This window comes from Lepisosteus oculatus, chromosome 13, assembly GCF_040954835.1.
Source record: "Lepisosteus oculatus isolate fLepOcu1 chromosome 13, fLepOcu1.hap2, whole genome shotgun sequence".
NCBI lineage: Eukaryota > Metazoa > Chordata > Actinopteri > Semionotiformes > Lepisosteidae > Lepisosteus > Lepisosteus oculatus.
In genome coordinates this window covers 15,353,603-15,362,522 of record NC_090708.1, presented here as the reverse complement: position 1 = coordinate 15,362,522, position 8,920 = coordinate 15,353,603, and the positions used below count along the sequence as shown (strand labels likewise).

Below are 8,920 nucleotides of genomic sequence, written 5' to 3'. Positions count from 1 at the left end.
ACCATATGTGAAAAGCTGTTACTTAACTCCAATTTGGGAAAAGGAGTAAAAAGACTGTATTTACACAAGATGACGAGTGATGCAGAATGTTTTGCCCAAAATAAATAAAATGATATGTTAAACAAAACCTTCAAAGGTATTTATCTAATAAATCTTACAGGCTTAAGGAACTTTACGGACTTATTTTTTAAGCAAACAAATTAAAGATATAAAATTTCCATATTTCATTTTCTTGTTGTAGACACCTGTTGACTGTTCTGCAAGGTGTTTACTCCATACAGTGATAGTTTCCAGACTCACCTCATTTAATGCTATTGAGAAAGTCTACATAGAGTTTATGTAGTTTTTGATACATTATTTTGGTACTAATTATTAAATTAAATGCTCAGGTTTTTATGCTCAAATTCAGTTTTGCTGTGAAACAGATGACCACTAAATTGTTATTTAGGTACCCAATGTAATTAATGTAGTTAAGGTGGGTAGCTGCATCAGCATGCAAAGGTACTATACAAGTAAAGGTTAATTCCATGGTGAAAAGAGAAGAAAGAAAACACTGGCTGTGGAGGCCAGAGAAGGCTGCATAGCCAAAACTCGAAGAAGGCCCCACAGCCGAAACGTTGTGTTTTCTTTCATCCCTTTCAGCAGGGAATAAACCTATTACTTGTTCCAGCGTAGACTTCACATGAGTTATTAAAACGAAACCACTCAAATTTCATAGGTGATTTTATTAGTATGATATGTGGTGAATATCTGAAAAATAAGTGTAAAGAGGTTCAAGTCAAAGTACTTAAAATTCATTGTTGTAAATTGAATCCAAACGTGTTCTCAAGAACATGTGAACTAATTTTGCATTATTTACATTCCTAAAACATTTGCTTAAACATTAACTATTTCAATAAAGAAACTTTTGGCTATTGAAAATGTCTATGATTCCTTTAACTTTTTTGCCTGTATAATCTAATTTTGGTTTCATAGAAAGTTTACTAATATATCTTCTAAAAGGAACTGGGGTCAAATAATGTCATTATAAGACTTTCTTTTTGTGTGCGCACCCCAATTCTTCCCATCCTTCCCATACAACCCATTATAATTATAACTTCACTAGGCATAACAACACCCAAGAATTAAATGGACTGAAAGGATTATGGAGTGTTTGGTCAAAATTTGGCTTAACCTGCTTGGCTGAGTGCTGACCTCCTGGCCATAGGACAAGGACGCCCATGCAGGGTGACCAAGGAGTAGCTGCAGAGGTGGAGATGGGATACAAAAAGATGTACTGTATTTGAGGGAGAAAAGGGATCAAAAAAGTTTTTATAGTGTTTCTGGAGAGAAAATGACGTAAGGTGTGAGTGCAAATTACTGCCAGCCGACTGTGATTGAACTTGATTGTTGTCATCCCTCCCGAACTTTCATTATAAACTCCAAATTGTGATGTGTCAAGGAAGACTTTTCTATTTCTTGACAAAAAGCGCAGAAAGATCATTTTTTTACCTCTTTTTTCACATCAGGTGGGTAAGAATGTCCTAGTAGGAGCTATAATGATACAGAAGATTGGATAAGAAATGCAGAAATCATGACTGATGGACAGAATTCCCTATTTATCATCATTTGCACTGCTGGCAGAGCACCTGTGAGCATAATGCAAGTCCGAGTAATCACGACAGCACAGCCCACCAGCAGCATTCCTGTATTATGAAGGTGATCTCCAGTAGAGAGCCTAGAAGACAGTATCATTTATAATACATTGATACACCTTCAGCTGGGCTGGGTATAATTTCAAATTTTACATTACTGTAAGAACTGTGCTATTGTGTGAGATGTGTGAAAAATTTGTCTTAAAAGCTGAAAACCTGCAATGCATTGTTAATGAACCTCATCAATAAAGTATTTTATTTGACAAAGGCAGCCAAATGTTAGAGAGAACATTCACGTATTTGAATATAAATTTGGTGTCTAAACTCTACATTTTATTCTAAGTATTTTTCAATAAAATAAATTCAAAGCACTATAGAGTAAATGTTTTGTTCTTAAACTGTTATTAATAATTGAAGAATGGAAAGCTTCTTAGAATGACTTTGTTTTTCTCAGCATCATAAAAATGTGGGCTGGATTTGGGAGATTCCAGAACTGTATGTTTTTTTTTATTTTATTAGAAAATAAACATCAGTACAAATTTTAATAATTGATTTTCTAAACATACAGTACTTCTATCAAAGCCCCATAAATTGCTTTTTCCTCTTTGGTAACAACTTTAATTTTCAGAAAAAAATTAAATACAAATTTACTGCCAACATCCTGCCCCAAATACAATTTGTATTGTACATTTAAAAATACAATATGTGTTCTAAGAATAAAAAGCAGGCATTTTAACTTTCAGATGTATCAGATTTTTAAAAGAAAACACTAAATTCAATGCAGGCTACCTTAAATAGAGGTTCCTTTGTTGTTTTCTGATGACATTTTAATGAATTGGCATCCTTTTTTAAAAATATTTGCTTTTAGCTGATGAAAAATATACAGTCTTAGGTGTTTCTAACAAGACTGAATAATGTATTTTTTTCTAATTATTTTAGTTATATACTCAATACATTTGAATTCACTTTGGAAAAATTTTGAAAACAATTGTGTGTTTTCAAGTCTTGGCTCACAGATACAGGGAAAATCTTTGTTTTAACAATTTACTGGCTTCACAGCCCTGTATGGTAGGATCAGTGCTGATTAAAAGACTGCTAACAGTGCTGCAGGACTGTGGGTACTCAGGAGGGCACAGGGGCTGCTGTTTCTCAAGGAGCTGAGACAGCGCTGGTCAGCTAATCCCAGCTCTGCCAATACTTGGCAGCATTCTGACAATTGTGCGTGGCCACATGAGGAATCTGGGTCACAGTCATTTAGTACCATGAACCCTCACTGAACCCATGATGTTTGGATCATAGAGCTCAATCTGTACTTGAGTGAGCACCTTTAAAGGTTGAAGCCCTTGCCTGCTCCACTAATGCAGGCAATTTATGAATATGTTTGTTTTCATTCTGTTTTGTGTTAACGGACAATTAAATGCTTTCACTTTTTCTAAAGGCTAGCGCTCATTGTAGGTTGAACTATATATTTTTATGTCAGAAGAGACTGAGAGAATACTAACAGATGAGACAATCCTCCCTGAAGAACCTCAGCTCCATGCATTGAATCCTGACGATTTTAATCATGTTTTGTATTATTTTGTATCATGTCTGTTTTCTTCCAGTTTTAACTAAACATATTTAAAGCCCCTGTGTATATAATAAAGTGATTAACAAGTAATTACCAATTTATTAAAATACTAATAGATCCATGAGTTGCTTAAGATAAATTGGTTAATTTATTCTTATCCAATTTCTCATCCAAATTAAATGTCTATTGATTATAGGCTAAATAATTTTAGAATGTGATGGATTTTAATTACACCCCTGAAGGATATTTCACAAGAACATTTGCACAGAAGTGACTGAGTTGCACAGATTTTACTTTGTTTTCTGCTCCGTACCCCGGCATCCTGGCCATATTTCCCATTGGCCCTTACCAATCATGGCCTCCTAATAATCCCCATCTATGAATTGGCTTCATTACTCTGCTCTCCTCCCCACTGATAGCTGATGTGTGGTGAGCGTTCTGGCGCACTATGGCTGCTGTCACATCATCCAGGTGGATGCTGCACATTGGTGTTGGTGGAGGGGAGTCCCCATTACCTGTGAAGCACTTTGAGTGGAGTGTCCAGAAAAGTGTTATATAAGTGTAAGCAGTAATTATTATTAGCCATTTTTTCACCTCCTAAAAGGAGAAACAATTCCTAAAGCTACCGATGTAAAGATAAAGTCTGCTTTGTTGAGACTTCTCCGTATGTTTATTTGTCTTGCCAGTTACAATCCTATATTCTTTTTGGAAAAGTGAAGACTAGCCTTTGCCTAAAGTCTCATGTCAGTTTAAGGAAGCGTTTCTGAGCTGCAAGCAATATTGAGGGCTAAGGCATCTAATTCGTTCCTCAGCCCTCAAATTTAAAGCTGTTGCTTACCTTTTAGATAATGCATTCAAGCACTGATCTCATATGGTTGAGATCAGTAATAGTGTGTTTCAGTAATAGATTTCTCTTTTGGTGCACATTAAAACTGTGCCCTTACGAGGCACAGCCCTGAACTCACTCTGTGCAATTCTTTTCAGCCAAACTCTGCAATATACCATTTGTCTCATAAAGTTCTTGGATATGAATCTATTGTAGCTGTATTGCACTTTACACCTCTGTTATAAATCAAGAGCCAAGGCAATTATTTGTATTCATCCAACTGTACTTGCAACAGAGCTATCACTAAGAAAGCAGGATGTGCACATTTCTAAAATGGCATATTTTGTATTCAGCCTCATTTCGCAAAGACCAGTTTGTTATTAAACTAAATGTTCCTTTATGGTAGACAAATGTTTGGCATATTTAAACTATTGAAAGAAAAAAAATACACTGTTTAAATCAAAGTGAATGAGGCCACTGATTCATGTTTAGAAGTAAGTAGAGAGTTAACATGAACTGTAAAGGAGCATCTTGTGAAAAGGAAAGAAAAAAGTTTAAATCACTGGGTGAAAAAGTACACTGAGACAGAAAATTACAAGAAGTGTCACGGTTTGCTGATGCTATTGTCACTGTAGCGAAAATGTTGAGAGACAATAAAGCTGGGAAATAGAATTTTTGCGCAAGTTTCATTTCAGTTTAATTTAGCAAAAGGTTTAGATTTTCTATGGGAAAGCTAATAATTTCCTGGATGATTAATTTTGTTTCTTTCTTTTTTGTGTGTGCTTTTATATCTTAGGACATCAGAGGGGAGTGATCAATATTTTGCATTATTTCAAAAGCAAATGAAATGTAGCTCTGTAGAAGTACATCTTCTTGTAATAGGTTTCCGTGCTATCTTTTAAGCCTTTCTTTGAAAAAAATATAAGCTTGGAAAAAATATATTTTTAGTTCTTTTGAAAATAAATATTGCCTTCTGTGATAGCTGGTTGTGAAGAAAAATATTATAATTACTTTGTTTTGTTCTTCTGAGGTAGCTTAATTGAAAAACTAGGTAAGGGTCATCAATATTTCAGTAACTGCTGTTTTTGAGAAGCCAGATCTTTCTATTTCTCCTTTGATTGCAGTTTTCTAATATTGGGACTGCATCATATCTCTGACAATCTTTGGAATACTTCTTCTGAAACTGCCTTTTCTACACTAACCTGTAGAAGCTGCCATCTCTATCTCTGCCTTGTAGCTTTGTAAGTAATTACCAGTACTGCAATCGGGACATCAGATCACAGGTTCCTTTAGTTGACCTCTTTAAACAATAAATCAACACCTGCTCTTCAAACTGTTTGTTCTTAAAGCTTGAATCTTGGTTGCCGAGATGACTTATTCTCATTTTATATACTCTACTTTTTGCTTCAATGTGTAACATAAAGCTTCTGCTCCATCCTGCATGTGGTTAGACCATTTTTCTTATTAATTAACTACTTTCTTTCAATTACTATTTCTTGTGAATATAATATTAGGAACACAGTAATTGTTACAAATGATGGGAGGCCATTTGGCCCATCTGGAATGTTTGCTTTCTAGTAGTTAATTGATCCACATATCTCATCTAGTCACTTCCTGACATAAGTCAGGATATTTATTTTGATAGTTCAGGTGGGTAGCTGGGTCAGCATGCGTAGACTGCAAAGGAACAAGTAATAGGTTTATTCCATGCTGAAAAAAAAGAAAGAAAACACAACGTTTCGGCTGTGGAGTCTTCTTCAGGTGTGAGAAAGACGAGGCTCCACGGCCGAAAACGTTGTGTTTTCTTTCTTTTTTTTCCAGCATGGAATAAACCTATTACTTGTATCTATTTTGATGATTTACTGTACAATACAGTAGCTGGATAGCTTGTTCTTGACTTCCACAGCCCCCCAGTGCAGCTGCCAGCAGTTTCCAGTTATATTCTGTAGTTCATGTTTTACTGTTTATTCTGGAGAATTTGAATTAGTTGACTGTCAGGGCCACTGAGGGTTTCAAATACATTGTTCAATTTTTTTACATGAATTATGAACAATTTTTTAATGCTTAAAATGTATAAATAAACTGATTTCCACCCCGTGTAACACACATAAAATAAAATAACTGTATATGCCCCTGGGTTAAATAACAATAACATAATACCAGCAGCATATCACCCGGCAACTCACAACTGGCAACCCACTGAAGCTAAGCAGGTGTGAGCCTGGTCAGTACCTGGATGAGAGACCCCCTGGAAAAAACTAAGGTTGCTTCTGGAAGTGGTGTTAGAGGGGCTAGAAGAAGGGAGCACTCACCCTGCGGTCCCTGTGGGTCCTAATGCCCAAGTATAGTAACGGGAAACTGTACTGTAAACAGGCGCCGTCCTTCAGATAAGATGTTAAACTTAGGTCCTGATTCTCTGTGGTCATTAAAAATCCCAAGGTGTTTCTCGAAAAGAGTAGGGGTGTAACCTTGTCATCCTGGACAAATTTCCCATTGGCCCTTACCAATCATGGCCTCCTAATAAACCCCATCTATGAATTGGCTTTATCAGTCTGTTCTCCTCCACACTGATGGCTGATGTGTGGTGAGTATACTGGCGCACTATGGCTGCCGTCGCATCCTCCGGGTGGATGCTGCACATTGGTGGTGGTGGAGGGGAGTTCCCATTACCTGTAAAGCACTTTGAGTGGAGTGTCCAGAAAAAAAGCTATATAAGTGTAACCAAATATTATTTTAATATGTAAAAGTAAAATTCTTTAAAAATCCTTCCTGTTGGGGGCTCTTACAGTAAGTCTTTCTGCCAGAAATAATTGCTTTCTCAATGCACAGGATGTAACTCACTGTCCCAGGTGTAGTGTGTTTGAACCTGGGTCATGTGACTATCCGTATGTGACCAGGATTTTCCAAGTGACAATTCCCAGAATAAGGGCAGGATACAGTCTGATGAGGCTCTCAGCTCTTGGTGACACAGCGACACCTGTGGCTTGCGGTGACCTCAGTGAAGGATGTGTCAATTTGCTGGAGAGCTTCCAAGTCTGTCAAAAGATGAATAGCTCAAAGGATGGACAGGTGAAAGACTTACCTGCTCCTCCTGTTCAGTACAGGAGTCATTGCTGTGAGCTGAGGTATAAAAGAAACGGTTTCCTCCCAGCGTCCAAAAACATACTGGTAGGTGATTCCAAATGGGAGGGTATGGTAAATGGAAAATAGGGTAATGGAAAAACAAACCGTTCGTTTGGAAACTCTGGATGAAAGAGCATGTTTTTAGTTGTGCTGTAAGGGAGCTTAAATCTAGTAGAAAACAACCAAGAAACAAGCAGGAGAAAAAATTCTCTAGGTAACTGAACCCTATAAATATTATATGACTTGACATCTTAAGTCAAGTGACTGCTTGGACGTGACCTCAGAGCTCATGGCTCAAGTGTAATGCACACCCTGACATGCAGTACATTTTTCAGTGGCACCACTAGATATAAATTTATTGTGCAATTATACTAGAAAAGAGAAAGACAGATGTATTAAAGATAAGAGGCTTACAGCTAGAGCTCCTTCTTAGTCTTCGTTTGAGACTTCAAAGCTTTTCAATCCTCCTTCTGAATTTCTATACCAGTGTGTTAATCTGACATGCTATGGTGAAGAAAGATTTTGTCAGCAAGTTAAACATTTCATATAAAATGCTCAGGGTAAAGTATTAAGGCTTTTAATATCCATGTATTCAATAGGGTACAGATGGTACAGGCTTTGCAGGGGGTCAGGAGACTTCTGAGGCATATAATAGAGGTGTGTCACCAAACAGATGAGGCACTGAAAGAGAGATGAAATGTGCTTTATTTCATAAGGACGCTCGATGACCTGCTTCATTGCTACAATGAGGGGGAGGAATGCTCTTCCAACAAACACATACTGTACATTGTTTTTCTAAGTTCTAAGAACAAGATGCCCTTTGTTTCTCACAAAAAAAACAGGATTATGTTTAAATGCTAAGAGAAGACATTGCCTTTTTGATGAAAAGCTGTACAGTTGCTGTAATGTAATTGAAGTAAAATACATGTATTAATTAAGGAGGTTAAACATTATGTTATATTATTCCTATCTGTCAGTGATACCTCCTCCACATTCACTGAATGCTCATTCATTCCAGCATGTGACACATAGATTGTGCTAGTGACTTAAATAGGGTATCAGTCTATACATCTGTGATTCCATAAACATCTATGGTAATTAATAAAATAATAAATATAACCTTTTTTCAGCTTGGTAACAGTACCAATAATTATTTCCGCAGATTTAGCTTTCCAGAATTCTCACTGTATGATTCTGATTTCGACAGGATCTGTCTGTTGTTTTCCACAGTTGTTGAGGTGATGTCAATGAATTAACAATTTAATTAACATTTTTGGACTTGCCATCTGGAAATAAATGTGCAAAATGATTTCCAAAAAGTCACAAAAAGAGGCTGGTTTCCTCTTACATATACAGAGAAAAACTGGTTTGCTGTGAAGAGATTAGTAGTAAAGCCCACTGAAAAATGACACTATGAGAAGACACTGTAATTACTCTGACTGAAAACTTAATAACCTAAAAGTGCTTTAAGCTTCTCTTGTCAAACATTGCTCGCATGAAGTATGCACCGATTTCTGAGGGAAATGTGATAACTGCTCTAATCAATTTTGTGAAACCCATAGAAACCATGTAAACAACTTTTGGCTTTAATTTCTCTACCTATAAATCCATATATACCCAAGACACTGAAAAAACTAGACATTATAGGGAAAGCACGGTAAGTTAATAAGGCTAAAAATGCATGCAGCCAGTAATCCTGTTTACATTTGTAGTAAATAACAGGGCTAAATTGCTTCAGTTTTGTTTAGAATTTGTTACATTTTGTAT

At 36.4% G+C, this 8,920-nt stretch overlaps 1 long non-coding RNA gene across 2 annotated transcripts in view; it reads right to left on the bottom strand.

The window, feature by feature from the left end:
* Positions 1 to 7,714: 7,714 nt before the first annotated feature.
* Positions 7,715 to 8,920, bottom strand: part of LOC107079138 (uncharacterized) — a 41,520-nt gene continuing 40,314 nt past the window's right edge. For both annotated transcript variants that reach the window (XR_001480098.2, XR_001480099.2), the window contains one exon: positions 7,715 to 7,834. This is a non-coding gene — a long non-coding RNA (uncharacterized lncRNA). The remainder of the gene's footprint in view (positions 7,835 to 8,920) is intronic.